At 40.4% G+C, this 27111-nt stretch overlaps 1 protein-coding gene across 2 annotated transcripts in view; it reads right to left on the reverse strand.

The window, feature by feature from the left end:
- The window catches only part of PAK1 (p21 (RAC1) activated kinase 1), a 155415-nt gene extending 128677 nt beyond the window's left edge, over positions 1-26738 (reverse strand). For both annotated transcript variants that reach the window (XM_060605536.3, XM_060605534.3), the window contains exon 1: positions 26176-26738. The gene's annotated coding sequence lies outside the window, so the exon portion shown is untranslated. The remainder of the gene's footprint in view (positions 1-26175) is intronic.
- Positions 26739-27111: the final 373 nt, after the last annotated feature.

Below are 27111 nucleotides of genomic sequence, written 5' to 3' on the forward strand. Positions count from 1 at the left end.
CAGACTCCAGGCTCTGAGCTGTCAGCACAGAGCCCGACGCAGGGCTCGAACCCACGAACTGTGGGATCATGACCTGAGCCAAAGTCGGACACTTAACTGAATGAGGCACCCAGGCGCCCCAACTAACTGGACTTTAAATAGAAAATTCAAAAAATGTAAAAAAAAAAAAAAAAAAAAAGGTTCTATTTCAGTTCTTGTGCTGATAGGGAATACAGATTTGAATCAGACAAGACCTCTACCTTCAAGGAGTTTCCATTCCAGTAAGGTAAACGGACATGGCAATCAGTGATGATTTTTGAGTCATAAAGACGTGGGTTCAAATCCTGGGTCTACCCTTTACTAGCTAAGGCAAGTCATTTCTTTTATCTAAACTCTATATTCCTTATCTGTGAATTGAGGGCAATATCATCAGCCTAACTCAAAGGGTCACTAAGTATTTGGTGAGATAATATATTCAAAGTACCCAGACTAATATCTAATCTATAGTATACATGGTCAGTATATATTTATTGAATTAATAGCTTATATGAGAGTATCCTATTTGGGGGGAAAGAAGGAGAGAACCTATCAGCATTATGCTTTCCCATAATCTTGGAACTTCTAAGGAAATGCTGTTTGCTTGATCATGCAAATCTCATGTTCTCCAGCTCATGTGCCTTAGACCAACCAACTCCATCCCAGAATTAAAAACCAGAAAGAGGAACCTGGCAGGTGCCACACAATGACTAGGAATGAAGGAAATAGTTGTCTGGCCTGAACCAAGGTGATAAAGGGAAGTTGGCAGTAGAGCAAAGCTTAAAAAAACCAAGACATGAAATCCCACAAATCCATCAGGCTAAAGACTATAAAAGCCTATTTAAATACAAATATCTCAGCAAAGTGGAGCTTGGATGAGAAATTAGGAGCCAAAGGGGTTCATGGATCCCTATGGGCCACAGTACTTCTCCACTTCAAGTAGTCATTCTTCCAATAAAAATATACTACATATTGGGGCACCTGGGTGACTCAGTCAGTTAAGCATCTAGCTCTTGATTTCAGCTCAGGTCATGATCTCATGGTTTATGAGATGGAGCCCAGCATCAGGGTGGGATTCTCTCTTTCCCTCTCTCTCTCTCTCTCAAAATAAATAAATAAATGTTTAAATAAATACATATACAAATATATGCATACATATGAGTGTATATATATATACACACATATCTACTGTAGGTCAGATATTTGGGGCAACAGAGGACTTAGACATGGTCCCAACACTTTGAGACATTTATATTGTCAGAGACTGAGATCACAATGAGAAAAGGTTTCACCACAAAGGTTCTCACATACTGATACTCAGTGGCCTGTAGACAGTGGTGATGAAAAGTAGCACTACTTTTCCCATTTCCATTCTCCCTTCCAAGTTTCCCAGCCACCAAATTTCCTCTACCTCTTCTTCAATCAATTCACCATATGCAATGCCTGCCATTTCTACAGGCCCTTCCCTGGACAGAAGAAAGACAGAAGAAAGAGCCTGACTACGGGCCACTACAGTTTAAAGCAGAAACCTAACCACAAAGCCCATACCTTACCTTGCCTATAGCCTCTGAATCAAACTTTTCAAAATAGTTTTAAAGCTACAGAAGAATGAGTTCTGCTATATCTATTTTAAGTCTTAAAGGAACAGTTCTGAGAAGACAGAATTAAGTCTTCTGAGATCTCACTTACTGAACAGCTATTATGCAACAGGCACCAAATTAAATGCTTTACATACACTAATGTTCTCCACACAGCTATGTAAGAGAGTTACTATTGTCCCAATTTTACAAAGGAAAAAAAAAAAAAAAAAAACCTGTGTTCACAGAAACTAAATGACTTGCCCAAAAATCACACAGTTAATAGGTGATGGGGCCAAAATCCATAGGCAAATTAGCCATGTCCACTTTCATCTGCCTTTTTTTCCACTGCATCTCACATTTTTATCCTAATAATAACCCCCTGAGGCAGGTAAAAGAGGTATCAGCATTATCCCATCTTACAAATGAGGAAACTCATACTTGAGGAAGTGATATTACTTTCTCACGAACAAGTCAGTAAATGGCAGAGCCATGGTTTGTACCCAGATCTTCTGCCCTCAGATCTATGCTCTTTCCACTACCTGACCTTTCCTCTTACATTTGCCCTGCAGAGGGGTGTAGTGAAATGCACTTAACAGGGAATCAGAAGTGCTGAGATATAGTCCTGACTCTGTAACTAACTTACTGTGTAATACTGAGTTGTTTTTTCCTTTCCAGTTCTGGCCCCATACACAGCAGCAGCTGAGAAGTTGATGCCCAAGAAGAGCCATCTACGAACTCCTTTTCAAGGAGGGAAAGTGGTGGCCAAGAAGGACGTCCACATGCCTAAACACCCTGAGCTGGCAGACAAGAATGTGCCCAATCATAACATTATCAAGGCTATGCAGTCTCTCAAATCATAAGGCTACATAAAGGAATTGTTTGCCTGGAGACATTTCTACAAGTACCTTATCAACAAGGTTATCCAGTATCTCTGTGAATACCCCCATCTGCCCCCTGAGGTTGTGCCTGCCATTCTGCACCACATCCATCCTGAAACTGTCAGGCCATGGCCCAAAGGTGTGGGGGGAGAGCAACCTGTAAGACTCACATGAGGGGAAGCTGACAGAGACACCCACAGACAAAGCACTGTGCCCCCTGGTGCCAACAAGAAAGGTGAAGTTGGGGCTGGGTCAGCAAGTGAATTCCAGTTTACAGGTGGATTTAGTCATGGATGTGGTCAGCCAGAGATTGTTTTGTGTTGAATAAATCTGTAGCCAGAAAAAAATTGTTTTAAATACTGAGTGAGTTATTTTTTCTTCTCTTGGTCTCAGTTTTCTCATTCATAAAATAAAGGTGTTGAATTGGAAAACTTTTAGGTTGCCCTCCAGCTGGCAATCTGGGTTTTAATTAGTACCAACAAGTCTATGAGAAGAAGGGTCTCTGGTTTCCTTGCCACCCAACAGTAGCTTTCTAACGCAAACAAACAAATATTAATTGCTATTTATAGTATAAAGTTAGAAGTGCTCAGCACCAGAGTAAAAATTGTTCATTCGATTTTATTCCTTCCTTCCTCAAACACCCTAGATGTAAACACAGAAAAGACCACTAATAACCCAATGTTGGCACACCCAATAACTAGCATATCTAATAACATGCCAAGTATGCCTAGGAGTGAAGAGTATGTCCACGGTGGGCCCTTCTTTCCACTGCTGGATCCACAACACTTCTACTCACTAGGTAATCTTATTTCCTAGGTTGGGACATCAGCTCTGCTTCATTTTCAGCAGACCTGCTAATGACTTTAATTAAATCCCATTAGATATAAACAAGTTAAGATAGACTTTCAACTAATAGGGGAAAAATGAAATTTAACCCCAGATATAAATTCTTCCATGGCAGGAGATAGGAAGAGGGCAAGGAGTAGAATACAAGACTAGACAAATCACTTCCCTTAATTTCTTATATAAAGTAAAGGAGAGTGGGGCACCTGGGTGGCTCAGTCAGTTAAGTGTCCGACTTTGGCTCAGGTCATGATCTCAGGGTTTGAGTTCAAGCCCCACATCAGGCTCTGTGCTGACAGCTCAGAGCCTGGAGCCTGCTTTAAATTCTGTGTCTCCCTCTATCTCTCTGTCCCTCCCCCGTTCATACTCTGTCTCTCTCTCTCTCTCTCTCAAAATTAATACACATAAAAAAAAAAACTAAAGGAAAGAGTCCAAGCCAATCCTGAACACCCTTCCCACTGTAACATAATAGAATTTTATAAATATTCTATATTTAGAAAACATGAAATGTGTAAAAAACAAAAAGTAGGACGGAGAGGGCAAAGTGCTACAAATTAAAATGATCTCACAGAAGAAAATAAAAAGGAATCAGTTATTCTGCCAAGGAAAACATAAAATATGTATGGTCACATCACCATTAATACATATTAGTTATAAGAGTGAAAATAAATCCCTGTATCCCTGTGACAGCCAGAGTAAATAATTCACATAATGCCCCAAGAAAAGACTGCAGAGGCAGAAACCATTGCTCATGAAATTAAATCAGAGCTAATCTAAATATGGTCAAGAATCTGAGACCTGAAACAATTACTGAGAACGAGGTAATTGTCTTAGGAGGAAAGACAGTCCTAAGGGAGTACACTTTCCCTTGTCCTCAGAATAAAGTTCAAAGGACTTTGGCCAAGTATTTTTGGTAAATATTTACTAATATTTATTTATTTTACTAATATTTATTTATTTCATTAATATTGCTAAATAATTACCTAAGCCCTTCACATACATTCATTCATTTAATTCTTCCAACACTCTAGTAGTTATATTCCTTATTTTACAGAAGAGGAGTTTGAAGCTCAAAGAAGGGACCAAGATGAGAACCCAATCTCTGACTCCAAGTTCAATGTACTTTCTTTTTGAATGTTTGTTTTTTGTTTTTCTGAGAAAGAGAGAGAAAGTGTGTGTGGGCACAGGGGAGGGGCAGAGAGAGAGAGGGACGGAGGATCTCAAGCAGGCTCTGCGCTGACAGCTGACAGCAGCAAGCCCCATCCAGGGCTCAAATTCAGACTATGAGATTCTGATCTCAACCGACTCAGCCACCTAGGCATCCCCAATGTACTTTCTATCTCATCCCATTAGAATCTACCTCCTTCACTGCACAGGTCCTTCACACATACGTTATCTAGTTTTATGTTTCACAACAACCTTGTGTGGTAGAAATTCAAGATTCCTCATTAACTGACCCCCTACCCACCTCTACAGTTTTGAAACGGATGCTGTTGTCAGCCTATCCAGCATTCATTCTCTACTTTCTCCTTCCTAATAGAGCCCTGATTTTTATCCAGTATTCATCCCTCAGCAGCGTGTGTTACTAAGGCATTTCTCAAATTTTAGTCTGTTGTCAGCATCATAATCACCTGGAGGACTTGTACAAAAAACAGATTCCTGGGCCCCACACCCAGAGTTTTTGATTCACTGAATCTGGTACATGCCCTGAGTATCTGCATTTTTAACAAGTTCCCAAGTGACCACACTTTGAAAACCACTGTCCTCAAGTAATGCTGACCCCTAGCTCCAGGGAGAGGTCTTGATTCTACATTCAAACCGTAGTATTTAAACCATTCTTGACAGCCATTAGTTCAAGAACTCAGCCTTAACCAATTAGCATCTGGTATGCCTCTGGAAACTCTTGTGGGTCCAGGATGGGCAAGTAGCCTAAGTTGATCCAGTTGGACTAAAGAATTTTTTTTCCCATTTTGGGAGATTAAGTCAGTGTCTCTTTCTCTGCCTCTCTCCCTATCTCTCTCCCTCCCTCCCTTCCCCTTCCTCTCTATGTATCTCTCTCACCCATTGGTTAACAAAAAAACTTATCTCCTTAACTATTCCTATCAGCCAATTTATCACCATGATGAAAGCAGCTTGGGGAATACACACATACACACACACACACATACACACACACACACACACACACACACACACATGCGCGCATTTCCCAGACTCCTTTCTAAGGGTGATTTAAGTTTTGCTAATCAGATGCTCCACACTAGATACTGATTTGGAATGAAATTAGATGGGTGGAGAGACTAGACACAGGACATCCCTCTTATTGGAGCAAACTGCGCAGAGGCAGCAGAGTTCTAGATCTAGCAGTTGTAGCAAAAGCTTCCTGATTTTGCAGCTTCTAGATTATGGCAAAGACTGTGGCATCCTTAACAGCTCAGTTCTTCAGTGTGGTTTAAGGAATTTGTTCTTGCAAGTCCAGCCTAGGTCCATTTCTTACTCTCACAAAGGCTCTTTAATCTCTCTAGCACCCTTTAGTAAATCATTTTTCCTTGAACTTGCTAGAGTGGATTCTGTTACTTGCCCCTATTAATAAGAAACCTGACCACTAAACTGCCTTACACTAAAGATAACTTATATTATTTAAAATCATGTTCTCATAACAGCTAACCCTTTCCTTCCTTGTCTTTGCAGCAACTCTTTCCTCAGTCTGGAACGTCCTCTCCCTCAAAATTGTCTCATTTGCAAAAGCTATCTACTTCTTCCATGAAGAGGTTTACATAAAAAGGAGTTAATCACAGAGGAAAGGAAGTAAATAGACTTGACAGAGGAGACTGAGCCCTAAAGAACTAGCAATATGACATCTGGCAGAGAAGGGGCAAGGAGGAAGGAGAGGGGTATTTCATATGTAAAGAACAACATTCACAAAAGCATTAAAGTGCCTCTTGCCACCAAGGACTGACCCCATGAACTCACAACTTCTTAGAGTTGGGATTGATGCCGCAGCATATACTGGTGTTTGCTCAATAAATTAGTATTGAATACAAGTGACTTTTAGAGTCAGTTGTCAGTAATTACTAAGTCTTAATAACTGTGTATTTTTTTTAAAAAAATGCTATACTAGGAGCCACAAGGAAATTCCCATAGTGAGATCACAGTTTCCTACCCATGAAGATTTACAATGTAGAGGGAAACAAAGATATCTGAAAAGATCAAGGACACAATATAAATACTATAAAGACAAGTGCAAATTCATATAAACAGGTGTAAAGAAAAAAGATTCAAGTCATTGGAGTATCTAAAAGTAGGTGTTTTTCAGAAAGGATATTCCCCAAGAGAATTCATTAATTTACTAAATATTTATCAAGCATCTACTATGTGCTAAAAATTACTCTAGACACTGAAGATACATACAGGGAAGCAAGTAGACAAAAATCCTTGCTTTCACAAGGCTCGGATTCTAACTGAAGAAGAATTAGCAACAAAGGTTTCAAAGACAGAATTGGAAATTAAAGCACTGGTCATTAGACTCATTTTAGCTTCCTTATGCTGTAATCATAATGATAGACAACACTTACTGATCACTTGTTATGTGCCAGAATCTGCTAAGTGCTTTACAATTATTGCCTCATGTAATCTTAGTAACAAACCTATGAAGCAGGTACTATTATTAGTACCATTTTAAGGATAAGGATACTAAAACTACACAGGTTACTTAACTCTCCCCAGATCACATAAGGAAGTGGCAGGGCCACAAGATTCAAAGTTAGGTCAGTGGCAGAGGTTTTAAATGCTGCATAATAGAGAGGACAAAATTATATTTACATCAGATAGATTTTTGTTAAAATGGGAGGCAAGGAATTATTAATTTGGCATGAGCTTTATCATCTCTGAGGGTTTTTTTTTCCTTATCCCATAAAATGAGGAATTAGATTCCCTAAACTATGTTCACTTCCAGCTTGTTTCCATGGTTTCAAAAACAATGTGAAAAGGTATTCAGGTATCTTGACCAATTGTTAGTGAAAAGGTACTCTGAAGGTCGATCCTATACAGTTCTTATCTACCAGCTGGGACCATGTGCTTCCATGCTTTCATTAAGGAGCACATTAGCATTATATTAATTGGCATAAACAGCTGTAGCACCTCCAGCAGATAGGAGACTGGAAGCACAGAGAACAAAGGGAGAGGCAGGAAAGCAATGATTGGCTGACCTGGATCCGTCTAGGTCAGGTTTGGCATTTGGCCCCTCTGCATTTCTAAGTTCTCATGAATGTGGATGCCCAGGCAGCAGCCCAAAGCCTTCCTCATTTCCATCTCAATCTCCAGGAAGAATTACAATGAGAACAAGAGCTATTGAGGCAGAGAACGGACTCTGAATATTTAAGCACACACTAGGCTGGAACCAGCAAAAGAAAGAGTGAGAGATTTTCCTTCTGGATCTAACAAAGTGTAACAGTCAAACCCTACTCACCTGACATACAAGCTCTGTCCCAAATAGTACCTTTTCAAGGAGCCCTTCCAAACCCTGCAATTATTTACTTCTTTCTGTCCCTATGCATTTATTAGGTACCTCCGAAGTACCAGACTCTGAGCTAGGCACCACAGGAATATAATGAATAAAGCATAACCCCCAACATCAGGGAACTAAAGCTAATAGAGAAACAAGTACATACAGCGGGATTCTTACTATCTTGAGTATAACTAATATCAAAAACTGCCATTTAAGTTAACTGATGAGGTACCAAAATTGCCTAGTAAAATTTTTTTAAATGATTGGGACTTCAATTTATCAAACATAAAACAAATTTTTCTAATTCTTAATATTTAACAAAACTTTGTTATAATTGCCTATAAGGTAATACTTATACCAAAGAACATCTGCCACTTCACATTTGGCTTTTAAAACACGTTAAGAGGATCAATTTTGTAAAAATATTCAAGAGCTTCACCAATCTTTCCCAAGGGTCTCTCTTAATCCTTTGTTACTCAAATCATTGTCCTCTGAATCTCCTATTATGTCATTACTCATGTTAATTTTCCCTTCAATTTTAAACTGGTCTAACTCTACCTAATCCTCATGTGTCAAGGATTTTTTTGTGTGTATGATTCAAACCATTCTCCAATATTGCCTTATTTCAAATTCGTAAAAGTCTTAATGTTTTGCAGAAATGCCAGTTTTCATTTTAGAATCTATTTGCATCGTATTGTCAGATGTGAATTACCCACCATTAGAAAGGCACTTACTGAGAAAGGGTAAAGAGGACAGAGCCCAACGGTGAGCAGGGAGGGATGCTTGAGTGGGGATTAATTTTACAAGTGATCAGCTCCAATGGATAACAAATGAACTCCTAATTATAGTGCAAAGGAAAGACAGAGTGCTATGGACATTCAACATGTTTAATAAATATTTGTTAAGTGAGCAGATAAGTAAATTATTTTACTCAATCATTCAACAACTATTTATTGACAGTCTACTACATGCCACACACTGTTCGAGATTCTAAGTATACAGTAAGGAATGAAAAAAAAAGTACTACACTGCCTTAGTCCATTTAGGCTGCTGTAACAGAATACCATAGGCTGGGTGGCTTCCAAAGAACAGAAATTTGTTTCTTACAGTTCTAGAGGCAAGATCAAAGCACCAAAAGATTCAATGTCTGGTGAGAATTCTCTTCCTGGTTCATAGATGCCCTCTTCTCACTATGTCCTTGCATAGCATTAGGGGCAAGGGAGCTATCTGGGGTCTCCTTTTTTTTTTTTTTTTTTTTTTTAAATTTTTTTTTTTTAATTTTTTTTTTCAACGTTTTTTATTTATTTTTGGGACAGAGAGAGACAGAGCATGAACAGGGGAGGGTCAGAGAGAGAGGGAGACACAGAATCGGAAACAGGCTCCGAGCCATCAGCCCAGAGCCCGACGCGGGGCTCGAACTCACGGACCGCGAGATCGCGACCTGGCTGAAGTCGGACGCTTAACCGACTGCGCCACCCAGGCGCCCCTGGGGTCTCCTTTATAAGAACACTAATCCCATTCATGAGGATTCCATCCTCATGACCTAATCACCTCCTAGAAGTGTCACCTCCCCAATCATCACATTGGGTATTAAGATTTAACATATAAATTTGAGAGAAACATAAACATCCAGTGTATAGCACACCCTCAGGAATTTATAATCATGAGTGGTTGGATGAGGACTCGAAGACTACATGGAAGACATGGCATCCAAGCTGGATCTTGAAGAAGAGAGTTTTAATAGCAGAGAGAGAAAAGGAATTCTCGGCTGAGGAAACAGGGTCATATGACATTTCAAAGTGAATGAAACACAGTCTTTTTAGAAAGATGAAATAGGGTCAAGAGAAATGACGCTGAAGAAGTAGGTGGGGTCAAATTATAAAGTTCCCTGAAAAACAACTTAGTTTACATATTATCTTACAGGCAATGCAGGCAATGGGGACACAGTGATTGCTTTTGGGCAGAACAGTAAGAGGATCAGAAACATTACTCCAGGCAGAATGATGAATGAATGAAAGAGAAAGACTGGTGGCCAAGACACTAGTTATGAGGTAATTAAAAGCCTAGAGAAAAGAAGATTAAGGTGTAAACCAAGCAGAGGAGATAGAAAAATAAAAACAAATTTGAAAAAACTTCAGAAATAAAGCTGCCAAGGCTTAGTAATCCTTGATAATGTGAGCTCACTCATTCAACAAAGATTTACAACACTTATGTTCCACACACTGTATTAGGTGATGAGGTATAATGGTGGATAAAAAAGATATGATCTTTGATTCCATGGAGCTGGAAGTCTAGCCAATAACAAAGAGTCAGATAAGTATAGAATTACAGATCATTACCAATGCCATTACAGAAAATAACGAAGTACCGTCAAAGGATAATGGCGGGGCGGGATCTTCTTTAGACAGGTTCTGGCTCACAACAGCTACTTAATATTTGTTTTCTAAAAGAAGATACAGGGGGGAGAGAGAAACCAGACTTGTGAAGAAGGCAGAATTGGGGAAGAACACACCAGGGGAGAACAGGTATGAAGACCCTGAGGCAGGAAAGACTTTCTCAGGCGGGCTCAGGTGGTTAAGCATCCGACTCTTGGTTTTGGTTCATCATGAGATGATCTCACGGTTCATGAGATCAAGCCCCACATGGGGGTCAGTGCTGATAGAGCAGAGCCTGCTTGGGACCATCCCTTCCCCTCTCTATCCCTCTCCTGCATGCTCACGTGCACACATGCACACACTCTCTCTCTCTCAAAATAAATAAATAAACTTAAAACAAAAAGACTTTCTCAAATTTTGCAGAACGGGGGAAAAGTGCCAATCACTCTAAAGCACAGTCAGTGCAGTGGACAGTGGCACAAGATAAAGTTAGAAAAACAAAAACAAAGGTCAGGTCTCTTGGAACATTATAAATCATGTTTAAGATTTTATATTTTCTCCCAAATAAAACAAAAAGCTTTTACAGGCTTTAAGCAAAGAGCTCAGTTAAAAGACTACTATAATAGTCTAGGGTAGAGATGGTTGTGGCTTGGATTAGAGAGGTGACAACAGACATGGGGAGAGGTAGATGGACTCAAGAAATACACAGGAAGTAAAATTGACAAGATTGGGGGTGGAGTACATATAAAGGATAGGAAAGAAGGAAGTATCAGGGGTAAATCTTAAATTTGTGGTTTGAGTAACTAGGTAAACAAAGATGCCACTAAAACAGGGATAACTTAGGGAGTACCAAATTTGTGGGAAAAGATCAAGAATGCAGACTTAGGGGCACCTGAGAGGCTCAGTTGGTTAAGCTTTGACTCTTGATCTCAGCTCGGGTCATGATCTCACAGTTTGTGACACTGAGTCCTGCATCAGTCTCTGCTCAGTGAGAAGTCTGCTTGGGATTCTTTCTCTCTCTCAATCTCTCTCACCCCCTCTCTCTCTGCCCCTCGTCCCCACACGTGCACACACACTTTCTCTCTCTCTCTCTCTCAAAATAAATAAACTTAAAAAAAAAAAAGAATGCATTTTTTGAGCATATTAAGTATAAAATGTTGTAAGATCTCAAAGTGGAAATATCCAGTGGATAAGAGGATATACGGGTCTAGAGTTAAGGACAGAGGTTAGGCTAGAGCTATCTGGGAAAATATGGGAGTTATCAGCATATATACAGTATTCAAAGACAGGACAATGAATGAGATCAAGCAGAAAGTATGATGTAAGAGGAGGAGAGAATCTTACCCTTGAGGAATTTCAACATTTAAAATCAAGATGGGGCACCTGAGTGGCTCAGTCAGTCAAGCATCAGACTCCTGATTTTGACTCAGGTCATGATCTCACAGTTGGTGAGATCGACCTCCGCAGAGGGCTCTAGCTGACAACAAGGAGCCTCCTTGGGATTCTCTCTCTCCCTCCCTCTCTTTGCACCTCCCCAACTCATGCATGTGCACATGTGCATGCACATGCTTTCTCTGAAAATAAACTTTAAAATCAAAATAGAAAAAAGGCAACAAATAAACTAAGGAATGATCAGAGGTAGGAGGCAAAGAAAGTTATATCACAGAAGGCAAAAGAATATCTTTTTAAAGGCTTTTATAAGTTTATGTATTTTGAGTGAGACAAAATACATGTATTATGTATTTTGAGTGAGAGACAGAGAGAGACCACATGTGTGTGCATGCTTATACACACACACACGAGTGGGGGAGGGGCAGAGAGGAAGAGAGAAAATCCCAAACAGGCTCCCATGCTCAGCTCAGTGTGGAGCCTGATGCGGGGCTCCATCCCACAACTGTGAGATCATGACCTGAGCCGAAATCAAGAGTCAGTTGCTTAAATGAATGAGCCACCCTGGTGCCCTGGCAAAGGAATATTTTAAAGAGAGAGTGATCAAAAAGGCAAATATACAGAGAGGTTCAGTAAGTTGACAATGAAAAGGAAATTCCATGGCTGTTAATATCACAAAAACAAAGACAACCAGGCATTAAGATCCCCTTGTTGAAAGCACACACTGATACCTATAAAGTGATCATGCAAAACAAACAAACAAAGATAAACCTGAATCTGAATTACCCTCCAAATACTAAATTACACATAATATTATAGAGGACCAAGGAGCTTGTTAAAGCATAACAGGGAAATGCAAAATCCAGACAGTAGGAAACTCTACAGAACAATGTGGTTTCTTCAACAAATAAGCTGAAAGGGGTTAAAAAAGAGATTGAGAGGGACCTTAGAGAGTAAAAGAAGACAGAAAAGACCTATCAACAAATCTCTCAAAGTAGCCCTCATTTGGATTCTGCTTCCAACTGTTAAAGAAGAAAAAAAGTATGACATTTGAATCACAACTGAGTATTTTTATGATAGTAAGGGATTACTGGGTATTTGTATGCCACTATGGTTTTTGGTTTTTGTTGTTTTTTTTTTTTTAAGTAGATTTGGCACAATAGGGGTTATTATTGGTCTTAGTAAGTGTGGTTGTGATGCGGTGGTGAGGGTAGAAGTAGACTGGAGTAAGCTTTCAAGTAAATAGGAGGTAAGGCACTGGAAACAGAAGCTGTAAACAGCTATTTAAAGAAAACTGGCTTTGAAGGAGAACAAAGACAGGGTTTAGCTGAAGGCTGACATGAGATTTCAGGAGCGCTTTTATTTGGTAGGGAAGGGGGAAATTGTTTTCATTTAAATAGAACATCTTGAATGCTGCTTATAACTCAGGAGAAAGCAAAATGTAAAGATTCAGTGAAGTGAGGTTTCTAAGAGAGGACCATAGGAAGGAATCTAAAAGTATGTGAAGGAGAATCACTTCCTTGATTGTAAAGGAAGGCGCAAAGGCAAAAATGGGTGCAAATCCAAGTAGATCCTTAGATTCAGTAGTAGGAATATGAAATTTCTATTTTATGTGTGATACACGAAGCAAAGTGAGGTAGGAGGATGGGGGTGGGCGGGGAGGAGAAACCCAGGGGAAAACATGGCAGGTGGAGAGTGAAGGGAGAACTGAAGATAACCCTGAAGAAAAGCAGCTATTTTCAGAGCTAAAAAACAGGGGTAAAAAAACAAAAAACAAAAAACAGGTTTTTGGAAATGGGAAATGAGTCCACTGAATAGACCAACTCCTGAAGAAATCATTAAAAGAAAGACTGTGGCGGTATTTTCAGCTTGCAAATATTAAGTCCTGTCAAGAGCACATTAGGTCTTTATATCCCTTTACCCAGTAATCCTACCTATGGGAATTTATTCCAAAAAAAAAAAAAATATTTTATTTTTTTTTTAATGTTTATTTGTTTGAGACAGAGAGAGACAGAGCATGAATGGGGGAGGGGCAGAGAGAGAGGGAGACACAGAATCAGAAGCAGGCTCCAGGCTCTGAACCATCAGCCCAGAGCCTGACGCGGGGCTCGAGCTCACCAACCGTGAGATCGTGACCTGAGCTGAAGTCGGACGCTCAACCGACTGAGCCACCCAGGCACCCCCCAAAAAAAAATATTTTAAAGGAGAAAGCTATATGTAGTGTTACAGATAAAATTACAGTGTGATTTACAACATGAAAAGAAAACCTAAGTGATTATGAGTTTTATGTGTCAATTTGGCTACACTATAGTACCCAGTTACTTGATTAAATCTAACTACTAATCTAGGTATTGCTGTGAAGGTATTCTGTAGATGTATTAAACATCTACAGTCAGTTGACATTAAATAAAGGAGATCGTTCTTCCTAATCTAAGGGTAGGCTTCATCCAATCAGTTGAAAGGCCTCAAGAGCAAAACTGCGGTTTCCAGGAGAAAAAAGAATTCTACTGGTTCTATTTCTCTGGTAGAACACTGACTGACACAATGATTTTAGGCAAATCATGGAATATCAGGTAATAATTTTATAGTGAGCACTAAGAAATTACATGGGGAAATGTTTATAGATCAAGGAAAAAGGGGGGCACCTGGCTGGCTCAGTTGGTAGAGCATCGGACTGTTGATCCCAGGGTCATGTAGTCTACTTAAAAAACAACAACAACAACAAAAACCCATAAACAACAAACTGAAGTCTACATTGTGATTACAACTATGTAAATGTGTATGTTTACATGTAAGAAAAAAGGAAACAAAAGTGGTTATTCATTAGAATGAAATCCTGGCTAAATTTTAAACATATGAATAGTGTTACAAAATAGTTTGTGAAATAGAGCTCTGTTATTTTTTAAAAACTTTTTAAGTTTTTTAAAATGTTTATTTTTGAAAGAGAGAGAGTACACATGCTGTGAGCGGTGGCAGGCGAACAGAGAAAGAGGGAAACAGAGGATCCGAAGCAGGCTCTGTGCTGTCAGTGCGCGGGTCTGGCACTCACAAACCATGAGATCATGATCTGAGCCGAAGTCGGACGCTTAACCGAGCCGACTGAGTCCGACTGAGCCACCCAGGTGCCCTTGTTATTTTTAATGGAAGAAAGTTAGTAACGTTATTGTTAAGCCTTATTAAAACTACATAACACTTTAAAGAAACTCCTGATAATCTAAAAGGAAACTGCCAATTTTGGAATGTCGCCTTGGATGTTACTAAAAAGAATGGACCCTCTAGAAGGCAAATATACTTACAAAGGCCTCAATCCAATGCCATTTTTCAGTAACATAGAATTCTTCAACTCAAATGAAGTGAAGTCCCAGAATGGCAAAGTAGGCAGTGATCAGTTTGATCAGCTTAAGAATTTCCCACATCCTTAACCAGCTAGCATCAGGGCATGCATTCAACTTTGACTCAGATCAGAGATGTTTGTACTGAGCAGCTAAATATTTAGCACTCCAGGGTTCTTCTTCCCTCTCCAACACGAGGCACTGAAAGGATTCTTGTATGCTTGTTGAACTTGAGAAACAAACAAATGCTCTAAGTAAAGAAGTCATGACTTGGTTTGATGTTGGCTCCACGTTCATTCTTTTAATCAAAAAATATTCATTAAGTGGCTACTATATGCTAGGAACTGTGACTACAATGGTGAGCAAGAAAAGATAATTTTTATTTTAAAGAAAAGGGCGCCATTTTAAAACTTATTCTCTTTAGGGTGCCATGCCTTAAAAAGAAATAATTCTCTGGAGCTTAAGGTCTAGTAGCACAGATAGATATTAATCAAATAATGCCACCGTGTAGTGGGTAAGAGTGTAGTTCTATGTAAACAAATAATGATACAAATGCTAAAATGTTTAAGGATGAAGTGCACTGGCATCTGAAACTTATTTGGAATTGCTTCAAAATAAGATGGATTGATGAATGGATTAAGGGATGGATAGATAATCAAATACAGCAAAACATTACAGAATCTAAATGAGCATATGGGTGCTCACTGCACATACTTCTTAATTTTTTATTCTTAATAATTTATAAGAATAATATAATAATATTATAGTATATTATTATATATTATATTATTATAATATATATTATTATAATAATATAATATATTAATAATATTATATTATATTATATTATTATAATAATAATATAAGAATAAATTATAAGAATAATTTATATTCTTAATATTTTATTATAATTTTTAAACATACAAAAAAGTTGAAAGAAGTATACCATCAAATAGTTTCAAGAGTAAGCCTACAGGAAGGATTTTTTTTTTTTTTTAATGAAAATTTCAATCTTTGACCAAGAGTTCTACTTAGATATTATAGATACCAAGAGGCAGTCTAAAAACCACTTACATTAATCAATTTATCCATCAGTACTTATTTGCTTGTTTGTTTTAGTGGACAGTGATAGAGAACACTCTAAACTCAAAATACTATGCCAAAAGTGCTGGCACTATACAGGTGGAGAGTGGCCCTCAGGCAATAATTGTCTCTGTCTATAAAATCAGATTTAATAATCCCTTCTCAGTCTCTCGGGATTAAACAGGATATCGCATAGGGTAGCAATTTGAAAGGTCTCTTCCTATCACCCCAACTCTATCAAGTACCATTCACTCTTGTTCCATGTGCACCAGTCATAATGGCTTTTTTTTTTAGTTCCTATGGTTGAGCTTAAACCAGTGCTAATAGAAATATAATACAAGCCATTAACGTGAGCCACATATGTAATCTTAATTTTTCTTGTAGCTATGTTTTTAAAAGCTAACAAAACAGGTGAAATTAATTTGAAAATCTATTTTAACCCAATTAATCTAAAATACTAACATTTTATTATATAATAAATAGTGAGTTGTATTCAATTCTTTTTTCAGTACTAAATCTTCAAAATCTGGTATGTATTTCATACCTACAGCACATCTGTATTTGAACCAGCCACATTTCAAGTGTTCAGTAGCCATACTCTCTAGTAGTTAACATCTTGAGCATCATAGCTCTAAACTTTTACCTACTTTCAGGGTCTTTGTGCATTTAAAATGTTCCCTCTGCCTGATATGCTCTACATAGGGTTCTCCGAATGGCTAATAACTACTTATCTTGTATATCTCAGTTTAAAAGCATCATCTCCTCATTGAAGCCTTCCCCTTCATCACTCCAAAATTCTCTACGTTAGTCCTTTATCTCTTTTGTAGGACTTACCAAAACCTGCAACTATTTATTTGTATGTTTAATGCTTTTCTCTGTATTCCCCTCTGGAATGTAAGCTTTATAAGAGTAATGAGAAGGATCATTTCTATATTATTTATGATTGCACCCCAAGTATTAATCACAAGGCTTGGCACATAGGAAGCAACCAATAAATATTTGTAGACCAATGTAGGAATTGATAAATAGATACACTGTAGAGACATACTGAGTTTTTATGCACGTGAAAGTGTGTGTGTTTTGCCCCTACTCTACAAGCCCACAAATAAGAAAACGTTCAGCAGCCATTCCCAACTAGCCTGGGACAGAATTGTCAAGACAATTCTCTGACAAGAGTTAGTGGGTAGAAACATGATTTTGGGAAAGAGAACAAGCTGTAAATAGCTTTACCATTCTCTAAGGAACTAGGAATTTTTTAGAAATCAAGAGAAAATGAAGGAAGTGCCACTGCAAGCAACACCCAAATGATCAAGAGCCAACACTAGATTTGGAGATTGCAAATTTCCAAACTCATGGCCATGTTATCATAGATAAGCCGTTACCTTCTTTCCATCTGTAAAAATAAGATGCCTTAAAGATAGAATGAAATGAGATTGTATATGAAAGTGTTTTGAAAACAGTAATATCTAAATACATATAAATTGTCTCTAGGCTGCTCAGAAAATTTGGAGTTTCAAAGGTCTATCATTATGAATTTTTCTCCTTTGCTTATCTGGTTTCTTGTTTTAAGTTACTTTGCAGGTTTGGGGCACCTGGGTGGCTCAGTCGGTTAAGCGTCCAACTTCGGCTCAGGTCATGATCTCGTGGTCTGTGAGTTCGAGCCCCGCATCGGGCTCTGTTGCTGACAGCTCAGAGCCTGGAGCCTGTTTCAGATTCTGTGACTCCCTCTCTCTCTGACCCTCCCCCGTTCATGCTCTGTCTCTCTCTGTCTCAAAAATAAACGTTAAAAAAATTTTTTTAAGTTACTTTGCAAATTATATATAACTTTTTTTTAATGTTCATTTATTTTGAGAGAGAGAGAAAGGGAGGGACAGAGAGGGAGAGAGAGAATCCCAAGCAGAGCCAGATGCAGAGCTCGATCCCACAAACTATGAGATCATGACCTGAGCCAAAATCAAGAGTCAGACATTTAACTGACTGAGCCACCCAGGCACACCAATAATTTCTTAAACTAATCAAGCAAAATCTATCCTGATACCAAATAAAAATCTGACTCAGGACTGATCAGATGACTCCAAATGGGAAAATAATCTTAAATGGAAGAAAATGTTATAAAATAGTAATTCTCCAACAGGTGTTGGGGAGGGGGGTGGTGGCTAAAAGTCCTTCCACTATATGAGGTCCTTCTGCAGCCATTCCCCACCATTGAGAATTGTTTCCATACTAAAACACTGTCACTGATGGATTATGTCTTAGAGTATTACAGAAGAAAGAGGAGAAAGAGTAAAGGTAAAAAAAAATCACTGTCATACAATATTTGAGCTGGAGAAGTTAGCCTAAGATTTAATGCATCTATAAAACAGCTCAGGAAAACTGAGGCTCTGCGTGGTTAAGTGACTTGCCATACTCATAGAGTAATATTCATAAAAATGTCTCCAAATCCCAGTTTGATCTATCTGCTCCTAAATTTTCTCATCTGGAAAATGAGTATAAAACAGCATTTCTCTTATAGGATTATTTTGAAAAGTAAAGTAAAAATAAAATGTAAAGTGTTTGGTACCTTGAAAGTCCTTGGTAAGAGGTCAGTTGTAATGAGGCTGTTGATGTTCATATGTTCCTGATCTCATTTATCCCCAGTGAACAATGAGGCTGGGGGAAGCAGGTGGCTGGGAAGCAGGGAGATCACCAACCCAAACTCATGTTTTAAGAAGGTTAAAAGAAAATAAATGATATTACTGGTTACATTTCCACAATAAAACTGATAGGTTTGTTGGTTTGGGTTTTTTTGGTTTTTTTTTTGGTTTTCTGGGTTTTTTTCATTTATTCTTCTGTATTCTGGAGTCAAAAGGACCTGGCTTCAAATCATAGCTGTGATGCTGTACAGTCCAGGCAATTCAATTTAACCTCTGTTTCCTATTCTATAAAATGGAGATAAAACAATTACAGTCCTAGCTAGCTAATCCACATACTTGTTGAAAGAATAAAGTGAGATAATATTAGTGACAATACTTTATACACTGTACAAGAGGCCCTTCATCATCTAGGCCTTGTCTTTCTCTCTGCTTTTATGGCTCCCTACCTTGCACCCCATCCTGTAAATGTACTAAAATATTTAGGGATACCCAAACATACTCTCAAGACTTCTAACACTCACACTGCTCTCTTTCAAGAAGGTCGTTCCTCTCTCCTCTCTTCCTACTCCTCCCCAACTGTGCTTGGTTAACTCCTGTTCATCTCTCAGAACACAACTTAGCTGTCACTTCCGTTAAGAAGCTTGCCAGGCATGGGGCACCTGGGTGGCTCAGTCAGTTAAGATTCTGACTTCTGATTTCGGCTGGGTCACGATCTCATGGCTCATGAGTTCAAGCCCCACGTCAAGCTCTACGCTGACAGAATTGAATCTGCTTAAGATTCTGTGTCTCTCTCTCTGCCCCTCCCCTGCTCACACCTCTACTCCCTCTCTCTCTCAAAAATAAACATTAAAAAAAAGAAGAAGAAGCCTTGCCAGGCCACCCCCATTTCAGGTAGAGAAGATGCCTTTCCTCTGTTTTCACATAGCATATGTCTCCACATGTCATTTTTGTCTCAATATAATTATCTATGGACATGTCTGTTTCTCAACTATAAACTTAAGGGTAGGGACCAGGTATTATTCATCTACTCCTTCAGAGCCCCTGACAATGCCTTGATGCTCAATATGTGTCTAGCAAATGAACCTTAAATAACAATTAAAACATTAATTTTCATATAGGAGTTACCAAAGACTTTATACAAAATATTACAATATAAAGCAATACTTCTCAACCTTGGCTGCATATCAGAATCGCCTTAAACCTTCAAAAATAGAGATTCCAAGAGATTTTAATTAAGCAGACTTTAGAGCCCAGGCAACTGTTTTTTTTTTTTTTTTTTTTTTTTACATCTTCACAAGTATTTCAAATGAATAACCAAAATTAAAAACCACTGCTATAAATAATTGAGGTCATTAAGTTACAACAATTCTACCTAACACCCTACAATTCATTTTTACATACATTATTTTTTTAACCCAGTATACCTAAGATACAGTGTTATATTAGTTTCAGGTGTACAACATTCATTTTCACATGTATTATTAACTGAGTTTTCACAACTCTGTGAGTTAGGTATTATTTCTATTTTCCAAACTAAGAAACATATTTAAATAAATGTCCAAATAGGTCTTTGCCTAACTTCAAATTTAGTGCTCTCCCTCCTACATCTATCTCCTTCCCTAGAAAGTGATAATATTGCAGCCACATACAAAGTACATGGAGACAAGGGTTCAAATGAAAAATACATTAATCCCAGCTTTGAGGGAATCAGGGAGAGAATAAGGAAAACTGGGCCTTGAAGATACAGGCAGGGAGATGAAGGTGGAAGTCATATATATTGTGTCACTGTCATTTGTCACCTCAAAAGATTCAAACAGCAGATTCTGTAAAGGAGAAAAATGTTCTTGCCAGCCTCACTTGGTGCTTACACAGTCTGAAAGGGACATGAGAGAGGGCTGAAAGTAGAAAATGGAATAAGAAAGTCCCATAAACAAGAATGAACTTCCCAATGCTGCATGCAGATTACCTCACCCTGACTCCATGAATAAGGGCCAAGATATAAGGGGCTTGTTATAACTAAAACTTAGATCAATTTTAGGGAATTAATACCAAACAAAATCGTATTAATGAGGGATCAATGAACTTCTGGTTCTTTCTAGACTTATCACACTATTGTTAGAGAGGGGATAATCTGGAGGATCCTAGCATGTAGATCATTTCCCCCATCTCAAAGACTGGGAGGATAGAGTGGTGGAAGAAGTTACCTGTGAAAGATAAAGCTTAATGCAGAAGCAGAAAAATGTACGACATTATGTTAATAAACTTATGATAGCAAAGGGAAATGAATATTCAGACACAGGTGACACAGAATGCTGGATAAAGTCCTAATTTCTCAGCTTCAGTAGGGAAGTGTTATCTTATAAGTCTGCAATATCATGAATATCTGACAGTTTTACCAGAAATTTTTTTTTTTTTTTTTTTTTTTTGTGGTTCATACCGTGGACTTCAGTCAGGATTTTCTTAGAAGGAAAAGGCTAAAGAGAGTAAGAAGCAATCTACAAGGATATTTCTAGTGCTCCAAAGTTTAGTTTGACAGAATTTAAAAGGCAATATGATACAGTGGCAAAAGTGAAGTATTGCATTGAGATTCAAAAAATGTAGTTTTAAATCAGTATTTAGTCATTTGCTAATGATGTGCCTTTGAGCAAATCAAGACTTCTATAATCCAGTCTCCTAACTCATAAAATGGAAATACCTATCTCACAGGGCTGTTGTGAAGACTAAACAAAAACACCAAGCAAAAATGTTCTTCTTTTCTCTGTATGAATGATAAATGTAAATGCATGTAAATCTGTCTTCACCAATCTTTCTATGCACAAAAAAAGAGAGCAGGCTAAATGAAGAAAAAATTTATTTTAACTCTCACAGCAATATACTTGCAAAATGTTCCTATATCCTCTATACAGAAAAATTAAAGCAGCCTGGGTAATGAACATAACACATAATTGCTGGCATTAGGTGAATATGAACTGGAACAGAGGTCTACCACTTTCAGCAAAACCTTGAACAAATTCCCTTTGCCAGTTTGAGCTTCAACCTCTTTATCCATTAAACAGAGATACTAGCAATCATCGTATATTATTACATTATTTTGAAGATTGCAGAAAACAACTCACATAATGTCTGGTACATAACAGGTATTCATTCAATAAGGTTTATCACCACCTAATAACTGCTAACAAACTATACTTTCCAAAGGTTCCTTTATAATCAATATTGCATTTAGTTGCTTCGTACCCTTGTAAGCTAGCCATAGCAACTGTTACTATCCCCGTTTTACAGCTGGACAAAAGGTACAGAAATAAAACTACTTCCATAAGGTCATGCAGTAATAAGACACTAAGGTCGCCTGACCATTCCTCCCACTCCAAATTACAACATTAATCCTTAGGAATTAAAATTATACCTATGAAATAGAACATGCTTTCGAAAAACTTCAACTTCTCTCTTTACAAAAAAAAAAAAAAAAAAAAAGGTTTTTCCCCTACTTTCTGGTTATGGTTTAGAAAGATAAAAAAAGGGGGCAAGGGGCACCTGGGTGGCTCAATCGGTTAAGTGTCCGACTCCTGATTTCAGCTCAGGTCATGATCTCACGGTTCATGTGAGACTGAGCCCTGCACTGGGCTCTGTGCTAAGATGCTGACATTGCACGGCCTGCTTGGGATTCTCTCTCTCCCTTTCTCTGACCCCTCCTCTGCTCTCTCTCTCTCAATATAAATAAACTTTCAAAAAGGGAGGGAGGGGAGAAAAATTCATTATAACCAGCAACAACACAATTAAGAATTGTCTCAATTAGCAACTACTGATTCCACCTTAATTTCTGTTTTTGTTTTCCCCAACAAAGCCATCGATCTCTTAATCAAGATATTTTTAAAAGTCTGCTTATCAAAATGACACTTGTTTGATAAACTATTCCTAAACTGATAAAAAAAAAATTAGAAAGACAGCTTTCTCCCATCTTCCAAAGTACACATCACTTTTTTACCCCTCTACTTTATCCCTTCATTTCAGCTCTTATCATACCATGTTGCAGTATCTTTAACACCTTGAGGACTTGAACCGCATCCTATGTGTACCTGAACATCCTGTCCCACCAAGGGGCCTTGCACATGGTAGAGAAAGTCTCAATAATTGTTTATAAATAAACGGATAAGCAAATGAAGCCAATCTCTCAGAGGTAAGTTAGGAAAGGAGAAAACTGGATATGGTATCTTAGGGCTAATAGGAAAGTGAAAGAAACAAAATATTTTAAGAGCTTCATAAGGAAGAGAAACCTTTGTGTGGAGTCAAACAGGCCCTTGTATGGCTTTAAGTATCTCTAGAAAAAGACAAAAACCACAGAAGATCCGGAAGAGACAGTTTGAAATCCAAAAACTCAAAAGTTAGGGTGCTTATTTAGATTTGCAAAACCAAGTTGAAAATTCCCAAGAAATAATCCTAGCCTAAGATATTTTGACAGCAGTTTTCAGGTCTTGGCTAAAAGAACGATAGCTGAAAAAACTGCAGGCTTTGGTGGAGAAAGACAGATGTAAAAGGGAAGGGAAGATAAGCTCAGTCTAAAATAAATCCCCAAAAATGCTAGAATCCACTTGGACTTGCATATTAGCTTATGGTTCCTCTTCATTCTGAGAACTATTCTTTAATAAAACCCCAATGTCATAGCTGGCGATATATAGGAGTAAATCATCTTATGATTCTCATTTAACAAAAACTGAAAGCCTGCTATATGCAGCCACTACTCTAGGCAATGGGAATAAAGTAGCAGGAAAAAAAAAAACAGACAAAACACTCTCAGGAAGCTTTCCATCTAGTGGCAAAAGATACAAGACAAACAGATGGGATGGGATGGGATGGGATGGGATGGGATGGGATGGGATGGGATGGGATGGGATGGGATAGGACAGGATAGGATGGGTTGGGATGGAATGTCAGGCAGTAAGTGCTAAGGAAGAAAAAAGAAGGGAGTGAGGGAAGAGAGAACGGAAGAGTGTGAGGGAGCTGGCAAGGAGACGTATTATCAAAAGCAGATCTTTTAACTCAGTAGTTTTCAAACTTTATCAAGTGTCAGAATTGCCCAGGGGACTTGTTAAAGCAGGGGGGGGGGGGGGGGCGCAACTCCACAGTTTTTCATTTGTAGATCCTGGGATGGGAAAAGTAATTTGCCATTCTATCAAATTCCCAGATTATGTTGATGCTATTCATGTAGGGACCACACTTGGAGCTAATTGTTGTAACCCAGAAGATTAAGAAGCCTCTATCCCATTGGTCTTGATTTGCTTCTTCATACATCCATTCATTTCAAAAACATATTCAGAGCCAGGAACTTTGCTAGGCACTAAAATTAAACAGATCCTACCCTCAAGAAATTCACAGATTTACGGGGGGTGGGGGGGAATAAACTCAAATAATTGCAATAAAGTACTACAGAGAGCTAGAAGGGTGGTATGTACATGAGCCAGAGATTGGAAGAGCAACCAATTCCATGGAAGTAATAGGAGGAATGACTAATGGACTGCTTCCCAGAGGTCCAACAAGCACTTCTCCACAGGCAGGTAGTGGGTGGGAGGCCAGCATTTCCATTGGAAAGAATAGCACCAGGGAAAAGCAGAAATGAGAAAGAGTATGGCAGGGAAGCTATAGAAAGTGAATCTGCAGAGGTAAGCAACAATCTGATCTTTGAGAGTTTCTTATTCATGTTAAAGAGTCTGTCTTTAGACAATGACTAGTCGGGAGGGAGGGAGACATGATGTGATCTGGTTTAATTTTACAAAGATCTCTCCGGATACAGAGTGCCCTTCTTTCACAAGGCACTGCCTTCTCCAAGCCTAGCACAGGGCCCCATAACAGGAGCTTAGTAAATGTATATTTAACTGAACTGAACAAGCTTTCTGTCAAGTGCTGTCTTATGAATGAGAGGCAGGTCACCACCTTCCCCACAAGACTCACTTTGGCCTGGACAAGACTTGTAAAACAGGTCCTGCAGCCTCAATTATTGCACACTACTTCTTGTACAACTGGAGCCCCCCAGAGATTACTAGGGCTGGCCTTCCTTGTTTACATGTCTTACCTCACCCGCTAGACTTTGAGCTCTTTGAAATCAGGGAATGTCTTACTAGAATCTGAATCCCCATAGTCCTAGCAGAAGACCCAAAACATAGGAGCTCTCCAGACTCCAGTAATGTTGGGTAAACGAATGCCTGAGTAAGCAAATTTACCAGATAAACCCCATGAGCTCATACAGGTAAGGATATGGATAAGCTTCAGGGAATGTGTCAGGGTCCATGTTCCCAAAACCCTTTTTGACAAATAGAGTTTCCAGTCGAGTGAGGTGTACCCGATATAGGATTTCCCAAATAGGAACAAAAAAATTGTTACAAGTGCCATAAAAATCCTGCTGGGCCTCTGGGGATCCCAAAGAGAAGTCAATTTTGCCTGAGAGGAGTTTGAGGATGGAGGCTAGCAAAGACCTGGGGGAGGATGTGGCGGGATTATTCAGTAGACTCTTCAAAGCTGAGTAGATGCTTGATACCTGCCGATTTCTAGGGCATAAAAGCAAAGTCCTGGAATTTTCAGGCTGGAAGTGACCTGCTCAAGGTCACTAAGGTGAAGTCACAAGGTAAGGCCAATGAGGCATCTGTATATTGTTGATTCCTGTTTTCTCCCAACAAAGGCACAGCAAGGCAAAACTACAGCTTTTTCTCAGAAACAAGTTTTAAAACATGGGCTACACTAATGAATTTGAATTTTTACTGGTAACCACAGTACCAACCCTTCCCTTCACCTTTCAGTACTGGGAAAAAAGAAGAAGACAGTTATCAAAGAGGTTTAACAAACAACAAGCACTTTGCTCCCGACACCCACAAATACCCAAAACTTCTTAAGTATTTTTCCAAAATACTCGCAGCAATATTTGCTGCTTAAACATTCAAGACAGTAAAAGCCAAAATAATCCTGTCTTTCGAAATGGAATATTAAGCGTAAAGTAACCGTAGGTCTCCTTTCCTTGTTTGTTTTTAACTCCACAAGTTGAGTATTCCCGGGGTGGGGGAGGGGCTGCCCAAGTCAAGCTCCATCCAGCCGTATTTTTCAAGGAGGTGAACCCTAGAGGTGATTGCCCCGGCCTGGACAGGAGGGAGTTTTTTCCGTGCAGAATGAATCGGACGCCGCTCGGCTAGGCTTCCCGGTGGCCCGCCAGGGTTAGCGCCGAAGGACCGCAAAGTTCGCAAGGGAGGCGGCTCCGAGCCCCGGACCTGTCGGGTCTCCGGGCCCCTCCCCCGCCCCGGACCTCCCCCGGGTCCCCAGCGTCTGAGAGCGGCAGCCTTGCCGGGGAGTGCACGGGGGGCCTTTGTTGGTACGCCGAGGGCCGCCGGCCACGCCGGGCGGCGCCCCGCCCCACCTTACCTGGCGCCCCCGCCCGCACGCCCGGCTCGGCCGCGGGGAATGAATGGGCCCCGGCCCTGACCCCGCGCCGCCCCCACCCTCGCGCCCCAGCCCGGCAGCCTGCGACGCCAGCGGGGCCGCGCGCGAGGCCGGCTCTCACCTTCCGCGCTCGCTCGGCTCGACTCCGCTCCTCCTCCTCCTCCACCCTGGTGGCGGCGGCCGAGCCGGGGAGTGAGCGCGCGAGTGTGCGCGAGGGGCCGCTTCACTTTCTCCCTCCCGCCGCCGCCGCCGCCGCCGCCGCCGCCGCGCGCTCGGCGCCTCCCCCACCCTGCTCGAGCCGGGGAGTCCCCTCAGGACGGGGGCGGGGGTCAGCGACCGTGAGAGGGCTGGAGGCAGGCGACGCGGGAGTAGGGGGTGCTGTGAGGGGCGGGAATGTGAGGGGACTCGGGCGGCCTCTGGGGAATGAGGTGCGGAGTTGTTTGCGGGGATCTTGAGAGCACGGGGCTCCGTGAAAGAGGGGGTTAAGACTCTGAGGGGAAAGCGTCTGTGAAGTAGGACGGCAGAGGCGGTGAGGGCGACAGCGGGGAGGCGCGCGGGACGAACGTAGTGGAGGGGATGTGGGGAGAAAGCCGGGAGGGGGCGTCTACAGTGCCGCCGGTACCTAGGGCTCCAGCTGCAGCCACAGCCCGGCCGCCTCCCCCGCCCGCAGCCGCGCTATTGTACGCCGCCCGGCCAGGCCCGACCGCCTCTCCCACGGGCCCCCGCCCCCTCCCCCGCGAGGCAGCGGCGCCGGCCGAGCCAGGCCAGCCCCGCCTCCCGCAGGTGGGAGGGGGCGGGGAGGACAGGCGCGACCCACGTGAACGAGGCCGACCCGGGCTGGGGGGGGGGGGGGGGGGGGGAGGGGCGAGCGCCTGGGATGACGTCATCGGCGCATGACGCCAGAGGCTGGGGAATCACCCGGCTGTTGCGTGATGTCATTGCGCCCGCATCTCTCCTCTCCCCTTTGACCCTCTTGCGGCTGCAGACTCTGCGCTGCCTTTCTCCAGGAAGGTTTTGTGATGATTTCTGGGGGCATTAATGGTGTAGTAGTCTAGGG

The sequence above is a fragment of the Panthera onca genome, chromosome D1 (genome assembly GCF_046562875.1).
Source record: "Panthera onca isolate mPanOnc1 chromosome D1, mPanOnc1 haplotype 2, whole genome shotgun sequence".
NCBI classification, from domain to species: domain Eukaryota; kingdom Metazoa; phylum Chordata; class Mammalia; order Carnivora; family Felidae; genus Panthera; species Panthera onca.